General features: G+C 39.7%; 1 long non-coding RNA gene and 1 pseudogene across 2 annotated transcripts; one reads left to right on the top strand and one right to left on the bottom strand.

Annotated features, from left to right (window-relative positions):
* On the bottom strand, positions 1-26,944 carry LOC106998338 (uncharacterized). Of its 2 annotated transcripts, XR_013417879.1 has the most exons (7): positions 26,603-26,937; positions 22,485-22,545; positions 19,859-19,941; positions 18,632-18,740; positions 13,789-13,911; positions 10,281-10,463; positions 1-886 (listed from the first exon to the last, which is right to left on the bottom strand). It is a non-coding gene; the product is annotated as an uncharacterized LOC106998338 (long non-coding RNA). The 2 variants fall into 2 exon arrangements; XR_013417878.1 differs by lacking the exon at positions 10,281-10,463 and having other exon boundaries at positions 26,603-26,944.
* LOC106998334 (HIG1 domain family member 1A, mitochondrial pseudogene) lies at positions 19,003-19,393 on the top strand (annotated as a pseudogene).
* Positions 26,945-27,122: the final 178 nt, after the last annotated feature.

The following is a 27,122-nucleotide window of genomic DNA, read 5'->3' on the forward strand; positions in this document are numbered from 1 at the left end:
TTTTCATTGGGAATTTTATTAAGAAGTAAACAAGAGGCTACTTTTAATATGAAGCAACTTCCTGTCTCTTTGAATTAAAGCTCCTTAAATGCAGCTAAATTATGACCTTTTGAATTGTTTGACTTAGATCATAAACTTTTACAAGATGAAGTACACTTTATTCTTCGAGTCTCAAGGTGTTAATAAGTCAAATACAGCAATAAAGAGAAGCCCACCTACAACCTTTTACCTCTATCTGTTCAGCAAAGCAGAGGACAGCAAAACATTTTTGGTTTATTTTGGCTTCCAGCCAAATAGGAACTTTAGAAATTTGTTTGCAGATAAACTATTTCAATGTTGGAGAGGAAACGTACTGCTCAGTAACTACTGTGGGATGCAGATCCCCATTTCATGGAGAAAAAGTTGCAAGCAGCGTGCTCATTTGCTGTGCATATGGAAAAACATAGAATGCTCACCATTCACATGACTGCTAAAGCATTGAAAGTACTGATATTTCTGTACCCTCCAGTCTTAAAGGGGGAAGTGGGTTTTCAGTTTTGAGCATTTGTTGATTTGCCTAGTTTCCTATGTTTGAAAGTTGTCTTCTGGGAAAGAAGTAATAATGAAAAAAATTGTTTTTTAAAAAAAGACCAAATTTTTCTTATCCGTTGCTGCTTCAAGGTATTTTACTTTTATATCCTTCCCAGATTGGTATGAACTGTCTGAGAATGCAACCTTTTTATTGTTGTTGTTGCTGTTGTTGTTGTTAATTTTTAAACAAATAATTTTGTAGAGACGGGGTCTTACTCTGTTGTCCAGACTGGTCTCTAACTTCTGGCCTCAAGCAATCGTCCCGCCTCGGCCTCCCAAATTGCTGGGATCACAGATGTGAGTCATTGTGCCCGGCCTGTAACATTTTTTAGAAATAGAGAATGAGTGTGACAAGTATTCTATTCAGTTGCCCAATAATGTAGTCAGATCAGATACTTAATTGCAGCTGGAAAGTATAATATGGAGAGTATTAAGTGGGGTTTTTTTGTCACAGTTTTTTTTTATGTATATAGACTTGATCTTAAGGAGAAGAAATAGTGAACTTCTATGCTTTTTAAAGTTATAAATATATATGAATAAGAAAATACTGACAGAAATGAAAACAGCCTCACATCCTGTACTTCCTGACATCCTCTTTGAATTTTGTAAAGTTTCCTGTCATTATTTTCCAGTGTATTTATTTTTAAGGAAGTGTCTTTAGCAAGAAGAAAGAGACAAGCACCGCTTCCCTCCCCCATCACCCCCCCCCCACACACACACACCCCTCAGAGATTTAGCAGTTTTGCAGTATTATTATTCTACGATTCAGCAACCATGACCCATTTCTAGGTGGACACATAGATTTGGGAAGCAGTGGAGTGCAGCTTCAGCACCAAAGGGAAAGCAAGGGGTACCGTGTCCTAGATCTCTACATTTATTCACAGTGAAGGTGTGATGAAATAAACATGTCACAACTATCATTAGTTATTGTTGTTAAGCTACCATTCATTAAGCTATCGCTAGGTATTATGTGCTAAATGCAAAGTGTGCTGTGCTAAGTCCTAAATACTTTACATGCACATACATTGAAGGTTTGTAATATGCCCACAATGTTTTAAATCAGCTTTGTTTCTTTTTCTTTTTGTTTTTTTAGAGACAGGGTCTCGCTCTGTTGCCCAGGCTGGAGTGCAGTGGCACAATCATTACTCACTGCAGCCTCCACCTCCTGGGCTCAAGCGATCCTCCTGCCGTAGTCTCCTGAGTATCTGGAACTACAGATATGCACCACTGCACCTGGCTCCATGATTCTTAATGTCAGAATTTCTTCTGGGGGTTAAGCCTGTGTTTTTGGTGGTCATGACCCATTAGTAAATGATGAAATAAATTTAATGAGTAGAGATAAATTCAATTCTATAACATCTTTGTGAGGTGAATTATATTATCCCCATCTGACAGATGAGGAACATCAGAGCTTAGAAGGTTAAGTAACTCACCCAAATTCACAGAGCTTGTTAAATGTAAAATTGCATTTGGAGTCTTTCTGTCTCCAAAACCTTGCCTTAACTACTAAAGCTATACTGTACCATTTAACATATCTCATAGTAATTCTGGGCCCATCACACCACAACTATAACTATATAGAGAAGAAAACCTACTTCCTCATATATCTTATAAAAGAGAAAATGGGGTTTGTAAATTAGCAACCAGCCTGTATTGTATTGAATATAGGCTTAAAAGTCTAATGTGTATGTGCATATGTATGCGTGTGTGTGTGTGTGTGTGCACGCGTGTGTATCAATTAGAGGGTGGGGAAAAACATTTATAGAACTCAGTACCATTAGTAAAAACATTAAAATTCATTGGCTTTCAAAATTCATGAAGGCCTTAGTCAATTTTCTGCTGTTATAGCAGAATACCAGAGACAGGTAATTTATTTAAAAAAGAAATTTATTCCGTTCATGGTTCTGAAGACCAGGAAGGCTGAGAGCATAGTACTGGCATCTGGCAGGAGTCATTCCATGGCAAAAGAATGGATGGCAGAAAGGCGCGCATGAAGCAGAAAGGAGAAGGGGGCTCACTACAACTAACCCATTCCCACGATAACAACATTAGTCCATTCATGAGGACAAAGCCCTCATGACCTAATCACTTCTTGAAGGCCCCACTTGTTAATATTGTTACGATGGCAGTTAAGTTTCCAACACACGAACTTTGGGAGACATGTTCTAACCATGGGGATGACTGACTTCTTAGGCAAGAGTTTATTACTTTAAAAAATGCATAAAAATAATAGTTTGTGTTTACATAATGCTTTCCAGTTTATACAGGGCTTTTCTAGATATCATGTGACTTTCAAACATGCTATGGACTTTATAGGTGCAGCCTTTGTATGGTACAGGCTGTAAAAGTGGTTCTAGCTGATAACAAGTAGTTATCAACAAGAAAGCTAACACATTTTTACCACAATCCATAGTATAAAAATGGTTCTTATAGATAACCTGCCATTCCCAGCTCACGAAGAAGTAGCATGGCTGCCAAATGAATAACCAAACAGATATATTTAATGGGCTCTAAAAAGTCAAACATAAAACCAATCAATACATTGGCTCTGGGACTCAAATAGCTTTTGCAGGAAACATCTTTACTTTCAGAAATAACTATAATGATGTTTCTTAAACACTTTTGTCATTTCAGAAAGATCCCCTAAAATTACTAGGGACACATTAGGTGTCAGCATTCATATATTCTTAGTCACTCTTCATTTTTTAGGGGAAAAAATGTATGCAAATTGACAAAGACAGAACCTCTTTTAGTTGGTGTTGGCTGTCATTTTATTCAGGTTTAAGTATGACTCTAATTACCCTCAAGGACTTTTTGACAAGTTTATCACATGACCACCAGAGTTTCTGCTGTGGGTGAAGGAAGTGTTTTTGGTGGTCACAACAACTATCCATGATATCAATTTAGTGAGTACAGACAAACAATTTAAAAAATGAAATAGAACAGAATACATAATATCAGAATGTATCACTGGTAGTAAAGGTAAGTGTGTTTCATAAAACGTTTTCTGCAGTATTGTGTTAGTCCCTTCTTGCCTTGCTACTGTGAACCCCGAAAATCTGAGACAGGTCTCAGTTAATTTAGAAAGTTTATTTTGCCAAGGTTGAAGATGAGCCTGTGGCACAGCCTCAGGAAGTCCTGATGACATGTGGCCAAAGTGGCTGGTGCACAGCTTAGTTTTATACATTTTAGGGAGACATGAAGCATCAATCAGTATATGTAAGAAGCACATTGGTTCTGTCTGGAAAGACGGGACAACTAGAAGCAAAGGCAGGAAGCGGAAGGGGCTTCCCGGTCACAGATAGGTGAGAGACAAACGAATGGTTGCATTCTCTTGAGTTTCTGATTAGCCTTTCCAAAGGAGGCAATCAGATATACATCTATCTCAGTGAGCATAGGGGTGACTTTGAATAGAATGGGAGGCAGGTTTGCTCTAAGCAGTTCCCACCTTGACTTTTCCTTTTAGCTTAGTGATTTGTCGGCCTCAAGGTTTATTTTCCTTTCGCATTATAAAGAAATACCTGAGACTGGATAATTCATAAAGAAAAGAGGTTCACAGCTCTGCAGGCTTTACAGGAAGCAATGATGCTAGCATCAGCTTGACTTCTGGGAAGTCCTCAGGAAGTTTACGATCATGGCAGAAGGCAAAAGGAAAGCAGGAAAGCAGGCATGTCACGTGGCCAGAGCAGAAGCAAGGAGAGGCGGAAGGTGTCACACACTTTCAAATGACCAGATCTCTCAAGAACTCACTATTGTGAAGACAGCAGGAAGCCATGAGGGATCCAAACACCCTCCCACCAAGCCCCACCTATAGCATTGGGGATTACAATTCAACATGAGATTTGGGTGGGGACAAATATCCAAACTATATCAAGTGCTTATGTGTATATTATGTGTATACTGAGTGAGGATACTTAATGTGGGTTTTGGTTTAAAAAAGCTTTGGAAGCCACTATGTTAAGGCATTATCACCAAAGGAATTTTAGTGAAAATAGAGTTTTTCGGTGGATGTTTCAGAGCACACAAGACTTTTTGTTATATGGAGTGGGGCACAGTGGAGAGAATTGCTGGGAGGTGACGGATGTTGATGTCCAAAGTACAAAGGAGGGCAAAGGAGCAAAACTCCACCTAATCCAGTTATACCTAGTGATGGTCCTAGTCTTTGGTCATGGCTATGGATAATAAGATTTAAGATATACCTGTGGGTAGCACTGGCAGAAAGAAGGGCAAAAGGGAGAGGAACAGACAGAAGAGGCAAAGAGGGCAAGAGGGAAAGGTCAGAGTGTTGACAGTGTGAGTTGGAACAAAGATTGGGATTTATGTGTGAAAAAGAGGAAAAGGAGAGATGAGAGCAAAACTAAGAGATGTACCAGATGAGGATTGGCAGATAGAATAACTTTCAGCTGCCAGTAACGTAAGCTCAACTACAATGGCTCAAACAACAAATAAATGTATTGATTGATTCACTGGCTTGGTTATGTCACAAGGATCCACAGTGTTGGCCTCAATTGCTATCCCCTTGTGGATATATGATGGCTATAGGATGGCTAAAGCGGGGCTGTGGGTCTGGGATGGCTGGAAGAGCAACTGGGATTTTGTGCTTCCTTACTCCCATTCAAGGAGCAAAAGGCTGGATTCCTGTGGATCTCTGAATGGCAAGGGATAACTTTCCAGAATACCCAGCACTCTTCTGCATACATCTCATTGGCCAGACTTGAATCACATGCCCATTTCTGAATCTATTACTGACAGATGGATGGCATTGCTTAGACCATTCAGATGCCTTTCTGGAGCTGGGATCAATCTGTCCCAGGCACATGACTAGAAGGGAGGAAAGCAAAATTGAGGTTCATTAGGAACAAGGGAGAAGATTTTTTGCTGAATAGGCAATCAACAAAGTTCACTGCACACAAGAATTTTTAAAAACTTTGGTAACATATCCTAGTGGCTATAGTGGATTTGATATTGAACATTTCCATCACTAAAACGGTTTCATTTTTAGAGACCTATTATGTCATGTTCCTTCTCATAGAAGAATGCCTTTGAAGGTATTTAAATAAACTCAAAGAAATCAAGTACAAAGAGCTTCTATTTTCTGTATATTTTACCACCAAAAGAAATCTCAATTTCTACCCCAAAATAATATGCTGTATTCACTCCCTAGAGACAATGCACAATGATTGACCTCCGTTGGAACACACATCATAATAGAGAAGCACTAGCCATTGTGTAGAGCTTTACTTCTCTGCCTGATTCCCTCCCCAACTCAGAAGTTGTACTTCAGCACTATCCTCCTATGTCCTAGCCAACTTTCTGCATCATGACACAAAGACATTGATGGTTAGGATCATTCTAGCCTGAAGAAAGCAAGGGCAAAGTCAGCCAGGCTTAGATGAAATGCACACTGTTTGCTGAATGGCCACGGTGTTTTGAGGTTTCTCTTTATGAAAGGCTAGCATAAAGTCAACAGCCCACAGTTGCTCAAATCTGTGCTTTAGTTTCATTACCACCACCAAACACTTCTCCACCCAGGAGAAATACAGCTAAGTGTTGTTTTAACTATATCCCCAGGGGAGTATTGAGTAAGACAAAAAGCACGCTAGGTCAATAACAGATCTTTTCTGTAAAAAGGAACATTTCAGGAAAATTAAACAAAGTGTAGAAAAGCCTTAGCTTGCAATCTGTTATTGCAAAGTTCAAACAATGGCCTTCCTCCCTGCTTAGACAAACACCAAGCAGGAAGCTCTGAACAGACAAAAAAAAAAAAAAAAGACCATCCAGAGTCATAGAAGAGAATAGCTCATGATGATGGTCATTGTTACCTCATTCCTATTTAGACACAATTGAGGCCATTAGTTCTTTAATTCCAATTCATCTGATTATTTTCAGAAGTTCTAGAGTGAGGACCTTACAATCCTAGAAATCCTACGTGATAAACTCTAAAAATCGAAGCTCAGTTTTTCAGTTATTTCAAAGCTCAGCTAAATCCCCAAATAGTTAGACTCGCCTTCCCTTGTTCCCTGACAAAATGTGCAGGTAAATTGCTCTCCCTGGGATCTCTACTGATGGTAGGGCCTATGGGAAAACAAGATTCATAGCTTGCTCACTGGTGTTTGCATATACTTTCTGGAGTTTGAAAACTATACTTTTCCTATGCGGACTTTGTGATTTTCTGTTTGGCAAATTTTGTTATTGTCCTCCTGCTTTTCTCTTCCTCTGCTGTACAGTTTCAACATTCAGTTTTCCGTTAATTGATGTCATAGTACCATCTCACAACAATGTTGGCTGAGCTCACTGCTGGCTGCCTTCATAGCAACCAACTGAAAATATAGGACTTTTCCCCATGGGCCCACACTGAACAAAAGCACCTTGCCACTTTTTTCTGCTTTAACATTTATCTACCCCAAGAGGAGCTGGGCAGAATTCAGAAAATATTTGCCATCTGGGAACAGAAATAAACAAGCAGGTCATATGAGAGTCCTTATTTTTTCAGATGCTCTTCTGATTATCTCACTCTGTTGACTGATTAATGCCATTCCCCTTGAATAAGTCATGTATATTACCTCAGTTTCTATTCTATGCTTCCTAAAGTTGACATTGCTAGGATGAGTAAATTCTTATAATAGGTGGGAATTTGGTGAGCACTAATATATTTGACTAAAAACTTTCTTTTATAAAGTGTTTTAAAAATAATTTAAAGTTTCAAAAACTCCTTAGGACATTACCTAGCATTTGAAGGAAAGTCTAAGGCACTGATTTTCATTCCCTTCTGAGACCTTCCAGCTTTAAAATGCTATGAAATTATGAATAGAATAGTTCCCCCTTATCCTTGAAGGACATGTTCCAAGACCCCTAGTAGATGCCTGAAACTATGGATAGTACTGAACCCTAGACTGTCTATACTATGTTTTTTCAATCTGATAATCTAGACGGTTGCATCTACAGTGCAGATAACTGGACCAAGAGATTATTCCCCTTTGGAAGGGACGAAGTGGAATGTTGTGAGATTTCATCACACTACTCAGAATGGTGTACAATTTAAAACTTATGAGTTGTTAATTTCCAAAAATTTTCCCTTAAATATCTTCAGATCATGGTTGACTGCAGGTAGCTGAAATTATGGAGAGCAAAACCATGGATAAGGGGGGAACTACTGTATATACTACCTAAGACCCAGTATGAGATTCTGAATTTTCTTTTTTTTACAAAGGTTAAATAAATCAGTTAAATATTGACTAGGTAATGTAAACCTATGCATAAAGCAAAATAATAGCATAATTCTGTGATTATGTAATAATACCTTACACACAATAGGTACTAAAAAACTATTTCTTGATTCTTGCCAACTTTTACATTTTCACATACCAGTTTTCTAACTATACAAACGCTATGTAGTGGGGTTTTCAAATAGATGAGTCATTTTATAGCAACATATTTTATAGCTTATATAACTGTAATATGTTTGGAAGGAAATGTATTCCTTTAGTAGGGAGGGCTGTGTCCCTACTACGAGATGTGTCATTCCTATCATCCTTCACAGGGTCTTCTTGTTTCACTTCATATGTGTATGGCATTATAAAGGTCTACTGGAGTGCTATTTTTTTTTCTTCCATTACACAGAAGTCAGATATTAGAAGAGCAAAATCCATAAAATTCCTTTCCAGGAATATCCCAAACCAGACAAATTAACAGAAAACCAAAACACTTTTGCCTCATTTGACCTTAACTATGCTAGTGGGGTTCAACATCTTCTCTAAGGTTCAGGCCCTTGTCTGGTTGGATACAGACTAGGTAATGTCCTCTTCGCTCCAATAAGAGAAAAAGGCATCCTTATTCCTCCTGGTTTTACCAGCATTCTCTGTATCTTTCTTAACAATCCCTGCCAATTTGCCCTGCCAATCACCTTCTACAGTTGCTGCTTGATTCACATTTGTGACTCTTGATTTCCAGTAACCCACTGAGTCTCTCCAGGTACATTCAGACTGGTCTCTCCCTGGACACCCATCATCATCATCACAGTAATAATATCTCCCACCTATTACTGTGTGCCAGGTAGGCAGCATGCATTATGTGGACTATCTTAATTAAACCTTACAACAACTCTATGAGGTGAGTACTGTTATTCGTTGCTTCAGGTTACTAAGAAAGCACATAGCAAATAAGTGGTAGAGGCAGGACTTGAACCCAGGATGTCTTCCAAATACTATTCTCCATCTCCTCTCAACTCTTGCCCAAATGGAGAACTGAATAGGAGCCACTTGGGTAACAGCCAAGCTCCCTAACCATATGGCATTGTTCCCATCTGTGAAAGGGCATGGGTCCAGCTGCATAGAATGATGTTGCCTGAGAAGACCAAGAGTCTTCTCTTAATTATCTTAGTGGCAAGAAGCTTTATTCGTCCCCTTTGTACTCAAAATTAGCTTTTACTTTTTATCCACACACAACGCCACAGATAGCCCAGATTGAATTCATTATGGGCTATCATGTCCCTTGTCATTTGTTTATAAGAAGGGCTCTGGCCTGGCCTTAGCAACTTTTAGGTGAAGCCATCTTTAAAAAATAAGTCAAGAGCCACAGAAATAGAGTTCCAAAAATGACAAACATTGCAAGCATTCATTTTATACCCACACAATCTTTATTTTCCAATTTCTGCTGGTTGAAAACAAGAACAGTAAGAGAGCTCAGAAGAGAGTGGATCTTTCGAAATATTTCCAACCATTTATAGCCAAAAGCCAAACATACTCACTCCTACATCCTTATTTCATGCAAACTAGATAATATTAAAAAGACTTGGAAAATGCTTTATAGCTGTATGTAAGCTAAAAACCCTACTTAATCACATACAAATGAATGGGAGATATGAGTAGCAAATATAGGGCCTATGTTCTTCTTTACCATAGAAATCAAAAGGATAAAAGACTAAAGTGTGGATTCAATTAAGAACTTACTGGTGGCTTTTAAGAGGTGGCATTTTCCAGTATATATCTCAGGTAGTCTAAAGAGTGATACCACAGAGCAAATGAAAGTCTCTCAGGGGAACTATTCTGTCTTGTGATGACAGTCAAGGCAAGCTGAGAGAAGTAGATTTGTGGGCCAGGTGCAGTGGCTCACGCCTGTAATCCCAGCACTTTGGGAGGCCGAGGTGGGCAGATCACCTGAGGTCAAGAGTTTGAGACCAGCCTGGCCAACACGGTAAAACCCCATCTTTACTAAAAATACCGAAATTAGCTGGGCATGGTGGCAGGAGCCTGTAATCCCAGCTACTCAGGAGGCTGAGGCAGGAGAATCACTTGAACCCGGGAGGCGGAGGTGGCAGTGAGCTGAGATGGTGCCATTGCACTCCAGCCTGGAGGACAAGAGCAAGACTTTGCCTCAAATAAACAAAAACAACAGCAACAACAAAAGTAGATTTCTGGTTGCCAGGGTTCGGGTCAGAAATATTGTAAGGTAAGAGGGACCCTCTCACTTGATGAGAGCAAAAGTCTTAGCTTGGTAGGAAAGGAACTATCTAGCTCCTGTCTGAGTGACAGAAACAGGAAGAGTGAGCAATACCCCTCTCTGTGTTGCATTTGGCCTGTTAGGAAACCACAAGATGGGGCATGTGATAAACCCAGTCCACTCCTGTCTCAGTGTTCTCCTCTGGAATCTTGAACCACACAGGAGTTTTCTCAAATGAGCAAACTGTCTGATTCTGGAAACTGATCACTCACCCAAGTACGAGGTTCCAGATGGCAGGGATCTGGTCTGTTTTGTACACAGATGTATTGTGAGGACCTGGGACGTAGTAAGTGCTCGGTGAATATTTGTTGAATGAACATTCAAATGCACATGCCACAGAGTCCAATAATTTGAGAGCAACCTGAGAAATGCTTGGGACTTGTTTTGCTTTTCACCTAAACAATGATGGCAAAACAAGAAAAAGGAGGAGGAGAAGGAGGAAGAGGTCATTTGTCATCTGCTGAGTTATTTTGTTCATATCCAGTTTGTGTTTGTGGCTTCCTTGCAGAAAAGATGCCAGAAAATTGTAAAGGAATAATTGTGTGTTTTTGCGTATGTGTGTGCGTGACTATTCTTATTGATGTACGTATATCAAATCATGTTGCTATATCTACGTCTGTGGTTGACTTTAACCTCTTTTCAACCCTGCTGAAATGAAAGACTTTCCTAATTCTCCTGATTTAGTAGTAATTATTTAGAATTATAAGAAGCATGATTAGCTAATAATAGTGCTAATAAGAGAAAGGTAATCTGGTAAGGCCACTCTTCTACTCCAGAAATCTCAGGACATCTAAAATTGGGAGTTGGTGGCCATGTAAACAAATTCAAATTACCTTCCAGCAAAAACCTCAAACTACTTGTTTGAGATGGTTTTGGCTGGAAGACATGAATCCAGATCAAAATCAAAAGCCACAGAAATACTGAAATAGCTGAAACAGAGACACAGTCATTACAGGAAGCTCATGAAAGTTCAAAGGAGGTTAAAAAAAGAAAAAGAAAGAAAAGGAAGAGCTGCAGCAAGAAATGCTTGTGGCATTGCCCATCCCTACTGGAAATGTTGATGATATCCTTTGAAGAGGAAGAGGAAGGAGTTCGAGGTGCAAAACAAGCAGCCCAGACAGTGACAAAACAGGAAACAGGAGTGCTGATGAAACTGAACTGTGAATTGGGAAGAGAGCAATGCATTAAAGCCACAGGGCTGTGAAAGACACCCAAAAAGGACAATGTAAAAGTGGCAAGGGACTCAGAATTAACTATGGATTAAAGCATTGACAGATAGATAACAAAGTCTAAATTTTCTTATTGAAATGACCTAGAAACAAATTTAGTCATATTATTATCATTCTAGGAGTATTATATTGTACTAGAATTGCACTGAATCAAATACTGTTTGAAATAAATGGGCCTTCAGAATTTGGGAGGATTCTGTTGTTAATACATAGAGATATCTCATCATGGTGTTGATTAATAGTAATAGGCAACATTTAATACATTGCCCACAATACTTTATAGGTAATATCATTTAATCCTGACAAATTTTTTTGTTTGTTTTTTTGAGACAGGGTCTCCCTCTATCACCCAGGCTGGAGTGCAGTGACCTGATCATGGCTCACCGCAGCCTTGATTTCCCAGGCTTAAGAGATCCTCCTGCTTCAGCCTCCTGAGTAGCTCGGACTACATGCATGCCCCACCACACCGGGTTAGTTTTTTTTATTTTTAGTAGAGACAGGGTCCCACTATGTTGCCCAGACTGGTTTCTAACTCCTGAGCTCAAGTGATCCTCCCGAAGTGCTGGAATTACAGGTATGAGCCACTGCACCTGGCCAAAAAATCTTAAAAGGTATATGATATTAACACATTCAATTTATAGATGAAGTCTCTGAGGTTGTATGATTTGTTAAGGGTCAAGTTAAGGGCCAACGTAGAATAGTTTATGACAATAACTTCCCACTCTTGATTCCAGAGCCTGGGTTCTCTGTGCCATTTGATCAATACATGACATGACATTCTACTGAGCACACCTCTGGCTCATTTCCATTTCCATTTGCTCTGTTTACCAGAATTGTTCCTATGTCCTTTTGACAACCTTTAAAGAGAGAGATAATGGGCAGCAAAATGCCCAGAATTAAGGAGCGACCCAAGGAAAAAGAAAGAATCTAAGCTAATAAGGCCCCATGTCAAGTAGGTTATTACAGATTGTAGAATTCAAGTCCCTCATTAGAGTGAGTAAATTGTTGACCTCTAATTAAAAGTCTTACTAAAAGAATTTTAGCAGGTTAGTGACAAAATTCTTGCACTAGGTAGAGAATGACCAGTAAGTTATTTTATGTACACTTATTTAATAATATAACAATACTTTTTGAAGATTACTGTATCAAGAGTTTAATGTAACAGCCTTATTATAACTTAGAATACTGACTCAAACATCAGCATAAAATAAGGTATCCCTGAATTTTTCCCAACCAACAAAAACGTCCTTTTATTGTGGCCACAGCACATGTATCTTTCCCTTCCTTCCTTCCCTCCCTCCTCCCTCCCTCCCTCCCTTCCTTCCTTTCTTTCTTTCTTTTCTCTCTCTTTTTTTTTTCTTTTTTTTTTTTTTTGGAGTCTTTCTCTGTCACCCAGGCTGGAGTGCAATGGCGCGATCTTGGTTCACTGCAACCTCCACCTCCTGGGTTCAAGCGATTCTCGTGACTCAGCCTCCCAAGTAGCTGGGATTACAGGCGCCCACCACCATGCCCAGCCGTTTTTTTATTTTTAGTAGAGACAGGGTTTCACTATGTTGCCTAGGCTAGTCTTGAACCCCTGACCTCAGGTGATCCATCCACCTCAAAGTGCTGGGATAACAGGTGTGAGAGCCGCCCACGCCTGGCCAGCATGTGTGTCTTTCTAATGTAACTCACAGTCTTGACACAGTAATCTTCAAAAAGACTGTCCATTCTTTTGACATTATTATTACTATTTGATACTATTGTTGTTATTCATATAATAACAATAACTTGGTGTGGTTAAGTTGTTTGTCTAACGTCACATAACATAGTAGATACTTCAAATTTCTCCAAAATATTTCGTCCAAAATTCATACTGTTTGCCAGTAAGGTCCAAATTGGATTAAGTTTAAGTTTATGTCACTTTAATGTAGTTGTTTTTAAAGAAATAAAAACTTCGCATCAGAGTTCAGAGCATATGTTTCTCATTTGGCTGCCATTCCGGCTTTGTGGCATGCGGAGTTCACTTCCCCAGTCAGGACAGTTTTGGACGGCTGCTGCTCTTTCATAACCCAGTTGGTTTGTAACGCTCGTTAGGTTAGGGAATGAGCGCCTCAGACACTATTGCTCAGAATTCTTTAGAGTCTTAAGGCAGATTCTGTCTGGGTGCAGTAGCTGACACCGTGAGGTGATCTAACACTTTGGGACAGTGGGGTGGGAGGATCACTTGAGCCTAGGAGTTTCAGACCAGCCTGGGAAATATAATGAGGCCCTATCTCTAAAAAATAAAAAATAAAAAATTAGCTGGGCATAGTGGTGTGCACCAGTAGTTCCTGGGGGTCGGGGGTCAGGGGCTGAGGCTGAGCCAGGAAGATCTGTTTAGCCCAAGAAGTCAAGTCTGCAGTGAGCCATGATCGCACCAGTGCACTCTATCTAGCCTGGATGATAGAGTGAGACCCTGCTACACAAAAGAGCAAACTCTAAATGAACAGAAAGACCTATATATACTTACACGGACGAAGGCAACATAGAACACCAAGAGGCTTCCGCTCAGAGCACAATCATGTTGCTGGGAATTTGAGGGCAGATGTAGAAAGATACACATGCTGTGGCCACAGTGCAAGGACATTTTTCTCTGTTGGGAAAAATTCAGGGATGCTTTATTTTATGCTGACATTCAAATAAATATGCTTACTAGTAAATGCTCCTGGGCTAAGGCTGTCACAAGATGGAACGCTGTTAGCTTGGTTCCATAGAGGATGGATTTCTAGACTTCTATAATTTTATTTGATTTGGATTAATGGGGGTCGAATGTATTCATGTGAAAAAACAACTGAAAATCATGTTGCTCTTTGTAGGATAAAATGAAATATAAATACTTATATTGTTAAAAATATCCAGTATATAATTTTGTTTTGAATTATATACTATTGTATACTATTATAGAATGATAATATTCTTAAAACCAAAGGAATATGTTAAATGTATGGAGAAAAATGTGTAATTGAGAACGTTCTATGCATTAACATCTTTTTTCCTTAATATTTCGTGTGGAAAAGGTAGCTAGTTGCCTAACCTTGATTCTTATCCCAGCAGAGTATCTCTCAAGACAAAAACTACATTTCCCAGTCTCCCCTATGGCTAACTGTGGCCGCGTGACTAATTTCTGTCAAAGATATGAAAGCATAATTCCTAGATGAAATGTCTAGAAGGGCGACTTAACAGAATTTTACTCAGCTGGGGGTGATACTTTCTGCATTTCCTTCTTATTTTGGCCTGCAATGCAGGTGTGATAACTGGAGCTTCAGCAGCCCAGAAATGACCTTAATAATAAAAGCCATGTGTTAAGATAATAGGGAAAAGAGCCTGGGGGTCCCAGATGATATTATGGAGTGGCTATAGCTAAATAGTTTCTCTTCCAACTCCTTTTATCTGAGAAAAGAAACCCCCAAATTCCAGCTTGCTTTAGGCTTTGGTAGTTTACTTTTTTTTTTTTTTTAAACGTGCGACAAAACCTAATCCTGATATATTAGCAATAAAATCCTCGACTCCCAGTCCTAGCATTGAATTTCAGAACCCAAACACCTAAAACTACTGATAATCAGTATAAGAGTATAGTTTGAGAACCACGGGTTTGGTTCTTATCTGTGGATTTTTATTGAAAAAATTATAAAAATAATTATTGAAATTAACCTTTATTTTTATCTTTGTAAGTCTCGCTTTCACTGAAAAAAGAAAAGAATAGCTAAATGGCATTGGATCTCATTAGCATTTTCTTTCTCTGTCTCTGTCTGTCTCTATGTCTCTGTCTCTCTCTGTCTCTCTCTCTGTCTCTCTCTTTCTCTGTCTCTCTCTGTCTCTGTCTCTCTCTCTCTCTCTGCCTCTCTCCTCAGGTAATATTCAGCAATGATATAAGTTTCATCCTGGTCAAAGTATTTATTTTTTTGCGTATGTATATAACACTTTACGTTCATTAAGTATACCCACACAATTATCTCTTATGATTCTCATAATAGATCCATGAAGTAGACAAGACAAACAAATTTCCATTTCTACCAAAGTGGAAACTAGGTTTTCATCCTCATTACATCAATTTGAGGCAGATGGGACTATTATCTCTAACATACATAAAGCAGAATCATGAAATGATCACATCATTTGACCCAGTGCCTTGAATACAAGTTGGCATTCAATAAATACTTACTGGATGCCTGGATAAGTGCCTGGGTAAGTGAGAAAAATGATGCAGGGAAGCTAAAGGAGGTATCAGAGTCACAACATTGGAATTAAAATGGGGGTTTTCACTTCTATTCTATTTCTTTTTCCATTAATTACACCATGTTGCCTCTCCCTAGAAATTCATTCTTCAATTTGCTGAGTTGTCCATTTGAGTGTACTGTGGGTGGAAGGCAGTTTTCAGATGGTCATCAATGGTGAACTTCAGCTGATGCCCCAGCACAACATTGTACACACCACAAAAGAGTTTGCTTCCACTGGCAGCTCTCCCAATCCTCACATATTAATGCTCTGCCAACAGCTATTGTCTTTGACAAGTGACTGTGCTGGCAACATAGCATTTCCTTAAACAAAGCCCTTCACATGGATAGCCAGCAAGGAGTCCCATTTCTAGCTTTGCCTGACACTCTCACACAGCTAGAGTATTTGTTTTACTTGGGAAAATGTTCCAGGAGGCTCTGTGCTTGTGGTAATTGTTGTGGTTTAACAACAGTTTAAAGATTTGAACTAGGAAACATAACAGCCCCAGTGGACCCTAACATTTAGAACATTTTCTTTCTTCTGAAGGAGCTAAGAAATAAACAAGAGCCAGAAAAACCTGAAATTATCACCCTGGGTTATTCTAAGGTGTGTGTCTGAAGTGAATTTACATATTCTTTTTGGCAGACAACTGAGACAAATATTAAATGATTTCTCCTAAGTCACCTAATTTGTCAAGATATTAGCTATAAAGTCTAGGTTAGGGGTGTTCAAGGCTTCCCTGGGCCACATTGGAAGAAAAATTGTCTTGGGCCACACATAAAATACACTAACACTAATGATAGCTGATGAGCTAAAAGAAAAAAAAAATCGCAAAAAAATCTCATAATGTTTAAGAATCTCATAATGTTTAACAAAGTTTACAGATTTGTTTTAGGCCACATTCATAGCTGTCCTGGGCCGCATGCAGTCTGTGGGCCGCGGGTTGGACGAGTTTGGTCTAGGTCCTGTACTATTCAGTTAGTTAGTGAATGGAATTCTAAGCCTGCCATTTGCTGGCTGTGCAAAATTGGAGAAATTAATAATTCTCTCTGAACCTCAGTTTGCTTTTTTTTTTTTTTTTTTTTATAGACAGGGTCTTGCTCTGTCACCCAGGCTGGAGTGCTGTGGCACAATCACGGCTCACTGCAGCCTTGACTTCTTAGGCTCAAGTGATCCTCCCAGATCAGCCTGTTGAGTAGCTGAGATAACAGATGTGTGTCACCATGACCAGATAAATTTTTAATTTTTTGTAGAGATAGGGTCTTGCTATGTTGCCCACTCTGGTCTCAAAATCCTGGGCTCAACCCCTCCTCTCACCTTGGCCTCCCAAAGTGCTGAGATTACAGGCGTGAGCCATTTCACCAGGCCCGAACCTCAATTGGTATGTTTTCATAACTGGAATAATATTTCTTGACTCAAAAGTTGTCAAAAGTTTAAATGAGATGTAAGGGGTCTAGAAATTTAGAAGTCACTCAATTCCATGTTCATTTCTTTCCTTCCCCCAGTAACTCTATTTCTAGAACACCATGACATATTCTGTGACCAAGAAGAAGCACTGAGAAATTCAAAATAAGCTTTATCAAAGCATTCTAATTTGCTTTAGTATAGAGAAGTTAAAAAATTCCCATAACATGCATAATTCACAAAAATACCTAAGAGGATCTAGAAGACAATTGGCCTGGTTTACTTCACCTGTGATAATTCTGGTTCTTTGGTGTATTATACTTTTGGCCCGGATTCTGTAATAGAACTCAGAGAATTGAGTGAAAACATCTTGGTGCCAATGACCTTCTCACAATCCTGACCCCAAAGTCCTTACCTATCTATGCCTTTTCATAGCATGCCCATACTTTATTCAGCAAATGTATTTGAAGCACTAAATATGTGCCAGGCACTATCTAGGTTCTAAGTATACGGCAATGAGCAAAACAGATAAAAGAGCTGTCTGTGAGTAGGGACAGACAATAAACCAAATAAGTATGGTCTGTTGGTGAGTGATAAGCATGACACAGAAAAATGAGGTAGAAAGAGAGACATGGAGTGTTGGGGGCAGGAGTTTGCAATTAAACATGGTGGTCAGGAAGGTCGCATGAGAAAATGAACAAGTAAAGACATAAAGGAGGTAGGGAATGAGCTCTGCAGAAATCTGGAAGAAGAGCAGAAAGCATGGGAAGAACATAGACTCTGAGGCAGGAAAGTGACTGGCATATTTATAGAACAGTAAGAAGGCCAGTGTGGCTGCAGCAGAGACAAAGGAGAAAATAGCGGGACATGAAGCGAGATGGGTAAGGAGATGGGGAGAGGGCAGATTGTGTATGGTCATTATAAGGACTTTGTCTTTTACTCTAAGTGAAATGGAAGTATTTGGTAGGTTTGAGAAATGACGTGATCTGACCTATGTTTTAAAAGAACTATTTCAACTGCTGGGTTGTGAAATAGACTGAAAAGCAGTGAGATCAGCAAGGAGATGGTTGCAGTAATCCAGTGAGACATGATGCAAATATTTGCTGATGGGTGGGATGTGGGGTGTGAGAGACAGAGAGAGACTCCAAGTTTTTTGGCATGAGAAAGAAAAAGGATGGCGTTCCCCTTAACTTACATGCAGAAGACTACAGGAAAAACAGGTTTGGAGGCAGATCAGCAGTCTGCTACTGGACATACAAATTTGAGATGATTATTAGACATCCAAAGAGAGATGTCATGTAGGAAATTAGATATCCAGTCAAGACATAGGGGAGAAATCTGGGCTGGAGATGTAAATGTGAGTGTTGTCAACCTATACATGGTATTGAAAGAAAAGAAGACAGATATTTATGTGCATAGAGACAGGCAAGTGGGTAAGACGTGGTGGAGGGAGCTTCTGCAAGGTCTCTACTGCGTGCTCAATTTTCCCAGTGGAAAGAGAAGCCACGTTATCCATAGGGAGTTTCTAGTTAAGGAACGGCACACGCCCAGCTGTAGAGTAAGAGTGATTCCCAGTAATAACTGCCAGACTACTAGCCTTTATCTGGCCTAAGTTTCCCAGACTCTGGAAGTCTAGGGCCCATTCTGTCAGTGTCTCTCTTTGGTCCACCATCCCAGATCTCAGTTTTTCTCACCTGTATCTTTGTGGTAGGGTAAACATACAACGTGGCTTTTTCCTAAACAGGGACTTTAGTATCCTGGGTCAGAGAACCTGCTCTTCCAAGTCATTTGAATGCAGGGTGCCTGGAAAGAAGAAGAAGGAACCATCGAGTTCAACAACTTCAAACCTCGCTCCATTCTTTTATGTGAACCCTAGGGAAACAATTTTATTTTTGGTAAAAGATTTATATGTGCAGATGTTCGTAAGTGTTATTTATAATAAAAAATAATGAGGAAACACTCTAAACATCCCAAGAAGGGGAACGGTTAAATAAATTGTCATACACCTGTAAGATAAAATATTATATAGGCATTAAAAGCAATATTTACAACAATGCTTAATAACATGGCAGATGACTACAATATAATGTTAGATAAAAAGTAATATAGACGTCAGTTGAATTGTGAGAGATTTTCTAACTCCAGAGAGATTCTTCAAGCAATCGCTAGGTCAACAGACACAGATGTTTCCCTTTCTTCCTATGATAAAGATCAAGGATCCAAACTTGTTCGAAAAGTTGAAGAGGCACCATTTGTTCTCATTGGAAAGGCAGGCTTTCCAGCAATTGTCCCATATGGATTATACAAATGGAAGAGCAGAGGAAATGCTAAAATGTCCCTTCTCCTGATGCACACGTGTTGCAGAAGCAATGGCTGTTGGTATGGGCTGTTCTGTGTATTAGGAATTCTGGGCAAAGCCTAAGCCTTGGAAGGAGGGTGCTGTCTTGATCTGGTGAGAGGACCTTACTTTAGTTAGACATCCCATTATTGCAGTTACATGTTTATGTTGGAAATAAATTATTTGAGTGGGTTCAGATGATAACATGGTATTTTGAATATTGGCTTCCTTTCTTGCAGGCTTGATTTGCCTGGTGACCAAATTACTAGTGACCAGTTCACTAACTAGGTCATTCAGGGGAAATCAAGTTAACATAAAAGAAACATGTCACCTAATTCCACTTGATGGTGTTAAAACTTTAAAACCACCTTCTTAGACTGTAAAGATGAAATTAGGACCAGGTGTGGTGGCTCATTCCTGTAATCCCAGTACTTTGAGAGGCCAAGGCGGATGGATCACTTGAGGCCAGGAGTTTGAGACCAGCCTGGCCAACATAGCAAAACCCCGTCTCTACTAAAAATACACACACACACACACACACACACACACACACACACAATTAGCCGGGTATGGTGGTGTATACCTGTAATCCCAGCTCCTTGGGAGACTGAGCCATGAGAATCACTGGAACCTGGGAGGCAGAGGTTGCAGTTACTATACTCCAGCCTGGGTGATAGAGAGAGAGAGAAAAAAAAAAAAAAGAAAGAGAAAAAAAGAAAGAGGGAAAGAGAGAGAGAGAGAAAGAGAGAAAGAAAGAAAAAAGGAAAAAGAAAAGAAGAAATTAGTTCTAAAGAAGATAGCTGGCCATCCCTGAAGTACTCCCAGTTTGCTGAAGAATTTCACATGCTTTGTATGTTATCTAGTAGTCCTATCTGCCTTACTTTTTAATTTAACTTTTCTTCTTCCTGTCTTGTGGACTGGCTGGCTCTTTTAGAACTCTTTCTGAAACGTGCATGGAATATATTAACAACTTTTAACACCTCCTGCAACTCTTAAATGTATGTATGCATGTCTAAACCGAATCAAGAAAGCTTACAACAGGGCTTCATAGTAATAGTATTTATTTCAGAATCATAATTGTAAACATGAGAATAACTTATGAACTCCGGTTTAGCTCTTTTGTAATTGCAGAATTATATTTTAGCTGCTGTTATATTAGATTAATTTTTAAATGTAATCTTGAAATAGAAATACGTATTTTAAGCGCTCATGCTAAGGTAAATGAAGAACACTTTTTAAATTTTCTCCAGAAGAATCATAAACAAGAGACTAAACAAATTACCTATAATGAAAGTGACTAATGAGCAAGCTGGTTTGGCCAGATACTATACACAAACTTTGATAACAGACAAAATGCTTACTTTGTAATCTTTTTTTTTTTTTTTTTTTTTTTTTTTTGAGATGGGATCTTGCTCTGTCACCCAGGCTGTAGAGTACAGTGGCACGATCACGGCTCACTGAAGCCTTGACCTCCCAGGCTCAAGCAATCCTACCACATCAGCCTCCAGACTCACTGGGACTACAGGTGCACACCACCACACCCAGTTAATTAGAATGCTTTATTACACTTGTGAAATTATCTTGTCTAACCTGAATTTACGTTCTATAGTGGTAACATAGCATATGTGTTGTTATTAAAGTGACTATGTAAAAAAAAATATAAAACTGTATATACAATATGATTCCAATTTTATACTTTCATATGTGCAGAGAACACAGAATGAAAGGAAGTATTCCTAATAATGGTTTGTCAGTGGTAGACTTGGGTTTTTTTCTATGTTGTATAGTTCTGTGTTTTCTAAATTTTCAGTCAGAAGCAGATTTTTTCTTATAATTATATTTTTAAATTGTGATGGAGAATTTTCAGCAAATATTAAAATAAGGAACGCCTTGGGAGTGAACTGAGATGGTGCCACTGCACTCCAGCCTGGGTGACAGAGTGAGACTCTGTCTCAAAGAAAAAAAAGAAATGAAGACTACAAATTGGGCTCAGTGTACACTGCTCAGGTGATGGAGGCACCAAAATCTCACAAATCACCACTAAAGAACTTACTCATATAACCAAACACCACCTATTCCCCAAAAACCCATGAAAATAAAAAATTTAAAAATATATATACTCATCTTTATCCCAACACAGTCACAAAATTTTTAATTTTTTTTAGTAGAGGAAGGGGCCCATCGAGGCAAGAGTGTCTAAGGCCAATGAACATGCTAACGCAGCCCTGAAAGCCATTCCTGCTGCTGCCTTTGTAACTAATTGCCTTCTCACACCCATGAAACTGGTGACTAGATACTGGCATTTACTACAGAAAAAGCTCATTGGGCAACAGAGAGCGAGAAAAGCAGGAAGTGATTCTGCCTCATTTTCACCTTCCTGACTCATGCAAGAGCATCTAATCTAGCCATAGATGAGTTCTGGGGCTAGAAATCTAAATGGTTTTTAGATGGATTTTAGTGAAATGGCTTTTGAATGGACGCTGAGTGCCTGTCTCTCACTGCATCCACCACACTTGTGTGTGTTAGTAGAACTACTACAGGACCACACACCAGAGGAAGGCAGAGACTACAGGCGCCGATATAAAATCAGTTAAACTTTGCTGAAAATGAAGGAAATGTTGCTTCACTCTCCAAGGAATACTTGTGTTTCTGTGCAGATCAGATCCTGATTCCATCCAAATCAGAACAGACGCTATTATCACACTGAGCTAGTATATTTCCCCCTGCCTAATTCAGGTAACAAAAAATCCACAAGTAAGGAGATGGGGACAATTCATATTCAAGTAAATAACAGCTTCCAGCTTCTTTTCCCATTTTTCCTTCCCTCTGATCTCATCTTCTACCACTCTTCCTCTTCCTCACTGTGCTCCAGCAACCCCTAAAACATGCCACATGCACTCCCACCTCAGGGCCTTTGCACTTGCTAGTCCAAAGCCATCTCACTCACAGCTATCCTACATAAAAGGGCAACCTCAAGCACCCCCTCTTTCTCACTCTACTTTTCTACACAGGACTTGTCACCTTTGGACACACTCTGTTTTACATGTTTATTTGCTCATGACATATCCACCCTTCTGGAAAATAAATTCTATGAAGACTGGATCTTTGATTTATTCACTGTTGTATCCTCAGCACCTGTAGTAGTGTCTGGTGCTTATTAAGTGCTCAAAACATTTGTAAATAAATGAATGAATAATTAATATTAATACCTTGGCTCTCCTTTTCTCCCAGTTCAATTCATTTTAGCAGCTGTGGTCACCTTCAAAGGTCCTTGAGAGAGACATGTCAATTAGGTCATGCACACTGAACTGAAACTGAGATGAATGACATCATTGGTCATCAAAATTTAGGTTAAACATTTCCTCAGTAGTTACTCAATATTTTATACATGAGGACAGACCCAAAGAGAAGTACTTGCTTAGGGCCACTCAGGGCCAAAGTTTAGGTCTCCTAATTCTGAGTCCAGAGTAGTATTTTCTTTTACTTTCTTTTCTTTTTTTTTTTTTTTTTTGACAGAGTCTTACTCTGTCACCAGGCTGGAGTGCAGTGGTGCGATCTCAGCTCACTGCAACTCCACCTCCCAGGTTCAAGCAATTCTCCTGCCTCAGCCTCCCAAGAAGCTAGGACTACAGGTGCGCACCACCGTGCCCAGCTAATTTTTGTATTTTAGTAGAAACGAGGTTTCACCATGTTGGCCAAGATGGTCTCGATCTATTGACCTCATGATCCACCCGCCTAAGCCTCCCAAAGCACTGGGATTACAGGTGTGAGCCACCACACTCGGCCAGCCAGAGTATTTTCTGCTACATATCATAGCAATGTCTATGCTTTTGGTATTCTTATTACCAGGAATATTTGAGAAAAAAAATGACTAATATGGGCAATCCTCAATTCTATTATTATTATATTTATTTTTAGAGACGAGTTTTCATCATGTTGCCCAGGCTGGTCTCGAATTCCTGAGCTCAAGCAATCTGCCTGCCTCAACCTCCCAAAGTGCTGGGATTACAGGCATGAGTCATCATGCCTAGCCCTCTCTTTTATTTTTGTTGAGCTTAGAAAATGACATGGCTTTCCATCTTCACTTATATATAGCCTAAGTATTGGCATCATGAGTTCTACAACCTCACTTATGAAAGGAATTAGCTTGTACCTGTTCTCTAGTCACTTTCCCCCTAGCACCACCTACCAACTTTGTTTAAATTCCTACAAGTACCAGTAACAAAACAATTTTACCAAATTATTATTATTCACTATGATCCTGTCATCCATTGAGGTATGACATCCAATTAGGCAATGTTAGTTCCTGGAAAACCGAAACACTCATCATTTTGGAAATGAAAAATAATTGCTGGATTCACTAGCCAGAGCACAGACAAAATTCATCTTGTCCTGAGAAATGTCAAAGCTTTGAATTTTTAAGTAAAAGTCTAAAAATGTCTGGTGCTGAAACCATTATTGCCAACTAAGTGGTCCTGTATACTGAATTCTTCTGACTCAAAAGAATTCCTATAGCATCCCACCACCCCCAACCCCACACCTCATTCTTGTTTCTGTGAGGCTGGCAGTCAGAAAAGTGAGTCATTAGTTAGGCTTAACTTTTGGAGAGGTATATTATTTGCAGACAGATTGTACCTGAAAATTCTATTCCAAGATTTGAAAGGATTGTAGCAGAATTTTCCTGGGATACGTTTGCAATGACACTTGACAGAGAGAAGAAGGAAGATATGTGCCTAGATAGCTAGAGGGAATCTCAGCAGTGTTAAGGCCATCTAGAGCATCAAACCTCGTTGGGGAAAATTCTGGAAGACCTGCTGGTGAGCAAAAGACCAGCAGTAGGGGCTAATCTATCCTAGGGATGAGAGCAGGTGCCCTCTCATCACTCACCTGAAGGAGAAAGGTACCAAATAAAGCATTTCAGACTAGGAGAATGCAGCTAACTCCTAATGAAGTGACTTTCAGTTTAGTTTAGTTTTGTTGTAGCCAATCCCATTGTTATATGCAGTGTAACTTTCTGGGAAATAGCTGTAATTTCACTCATTTCTCTCCCTCTTCAAGAAGAGTATGGAAATGCAACTGAATGAGAATATGTTATTATAGGATATTGTACTTAAGATCCTCTGTATGATAAAGACAGAAAATCCTACTTACACAAGGGAGGAAATTTACTGGGTTGTGTAACTGAAAATCCAGGGATAGTATGAGCTTTAGGCACAGCTGGATTCAGGGTTCAAAATGTGTCACTAGGTCATGGATTTCCTTTATCTTTCACCTCTGCCTTCCACAGATGGGCTTTAGCCTCTGGTTCTACATGGGAGCAAGCTGACTACACAGAAGTGCCAGCTTCATATTATCCCAGGTTCAAGTCCACTGGGAAGGAGTGCCTGCCTGGAGGATGCCAGACTCTCACTGGCCAGAGTGCCTCTGGGATGGGGATGGGGAAGGGGAAAACCCCATAACCACTGGGATTGAGTAGAGGGATGGAGTAAATCACTAACTAAAAAGTGGAAAGTGTAACAAAGAATGTCACAAGGAAAGGCCAAGTAACCAGAATGTTCATAAAATAGGGAAAACGTAGTATCTGTTCAAATTCAAATTCACTGCATTGAATATTGTGTGACATTCCGTAACTGAAGAGATAGCAGTGTGTGTTCACCAAGGTTGAGAGTACAGGCAACATTGGGCTGGTGGAAAGGAATATAGAACTATGCTTCAGGATTGCTGAGTAATCATCTTGTTTGATTGCTTATTTTCCCATGTGATCCTGAGTGATTCATCTCACCTTTCAGGTTCTCAGGCTTTTATATATTTTTTTCCCATCTGTTAAACAGAACTGCCTGTGTTACTTATCTTACCAGGTTACTGTGTAGCTGAAATCAAATAAAACATTTAATAATACTTTTATTAGGCCGGGCGCTGTGGGTCATGCCTGTAATCCCAGCACTTTGGGAGGCCAAGGTGGGCAGATCATGAGGTCAGGAGGTTGAGACCATCCTGGCTAACATGGTGAAACCCCGTCTTTACTAAAAATACAAAAAAATTAGCTGGGCGTGGTGTCAGGCACCTGTAGTCCCAGCAACTTGGGAGGCTGAGGCAGGGGAATGGCGTGAACCCAGGAGGTGGAGCTTGCAGTGAGCCAAGATGGCGCCACTGCACTCCAGCCTGGGCGACAGAGTGAGACTCTGTCTAAAAAAAAAAAAAAAAGTTTTATTAATTTATCATGAGATATATTTCCATACAGATATTACATATTTTGTTTCAATAAAGGATGATGAGGCAAATCCACCCAGTGATTTTTCACTTCTGAGGGCTGTGCGGTTCTTGAATTCCTGACTGCAAAACTGAAGCGAGTTTCTTTCACTGGTTCTAACAAGTGAGTCCAAAGTTTAATCAGATATTCATTCACTGAACTTTTACTAAAAAAGAACATTTGAGGAATTAGCACAAGATCTGAGATGAAGGTAATCCACTGACAGATTTTTCTTTCATTCTTATTCATTTGATCTGAAAATGTGTTTGAGCACCTACAGTGTGATGAACAATATAGATGTGGTCCTGCATTCATGGAGCTTAGAGTTAAAGTGGCATTAAAATATTAAACTAAGCTGTGTAAGGTAACATACGTCAGCTACTCAGGAGGATGAAGCAGAAGGATTGCTTGAGCCCAGGAGTTTAATGCTGTAGTGTGCAATGATCATGCCTGTGAATCACCCCTGCACTTCAGTCTGGGCAATACAGCAAGACCCTGTCTCTAAAAAATATGTATATTAAACTAACAATCAAATGAATGAACATATAATGACCAACTGACAGAAGCTATAAGACATTAGAGAAGCCTCTCTGGTGAAGTGACAGATAATCTGGAACCCAAATGACGAGTAGACTTAGTCATTGGGAAATTGTGATGCTGTGGGAGAACTCGAAATCAGAAATGCTCCAAACAAAGTAAAATGCTGGTGAAGATGTTCCATATTGGATGCTGGTTGTTTTTGTTCACTTAACATCCCTATCCCCGTTCTTTTGGTAATCTAAATTCTTGTAGTTTAGGCAGCTACGTGACCAAGACCTGACTGCAGTACTCTTTTCTCCAGGGTATCAATCAGTTCAGGGATGGACACTTGTTTTAACCTAGCCAGACCAAGTGTTGTTCTCTGGAGACTTTCTTGTATAATGTCAGGAAAAACAGAAACATTTAGCTGCAGTTATTAAGCTAAGAATGTGTAATGGTGTGAGGGTCAGCCAACTATATAGTTAGAGGAAGCACAGTCTACACAAGACTACCTACTTCCAACACCAACAGCAAGCTCAGGAGGTTCCCAAAACATACCTTTGATAATTTACTGGAAGAATTCACAGAGCTCACAGAAAGTTGCTGTACTCATGGTTACAGTTGACTGCAGGGAAAAAATACAAGTTAAACACAGGCCGAGGAAGAGACACATGGGCCTGGAAGTGAAGTGGTATCACTGTCTAGAGTAGATAGCCGGCGTTCATCATCTCACACCAAGAAGATTAAGGACATGGACATACACACAGGGAGTGAGTTTAGGAGCAGAGGTTTAACAGGCAAAAGAAAGAGAAAGGATAAGTGAGAGAGAGAGACAGAGAGAGAGAGAAAGAGAGAGAGAGAAAGAGAGAGAGAGATGCTTGAAAAGGAAGTCAGGTGTGTAGTGGGAGGGCACTGGATTTTATAGATACACTTGAGGAGGCGGAGTCTGATTTACACAGGGCCTACAGATTGGTTGGACCAGGTGCGATGTTTACATACAGGGTGGTGAAGGTTGGCTACAACACCCTAATCCGATTATGCAAATGAGCTTTCCACTTGGCTGGCACTATGTTGTCTA

The sequence above is a fragment of the Macaca mulatta genome, chromosome 5, assembly GCF_049350105.2.
Source record: "Macaca mulatta isolate MMU2019108-1 chromosome 5, T2T-MMU8v2.0, whole genome shotgun sequence".
Classification (NCBI taxonomy): domain Eukaryota; kingdom Metazoa; phylum Chordata; class Mammalia; order Primates; family Cercopithecidae; genus Macaca; species Macaca mulatta.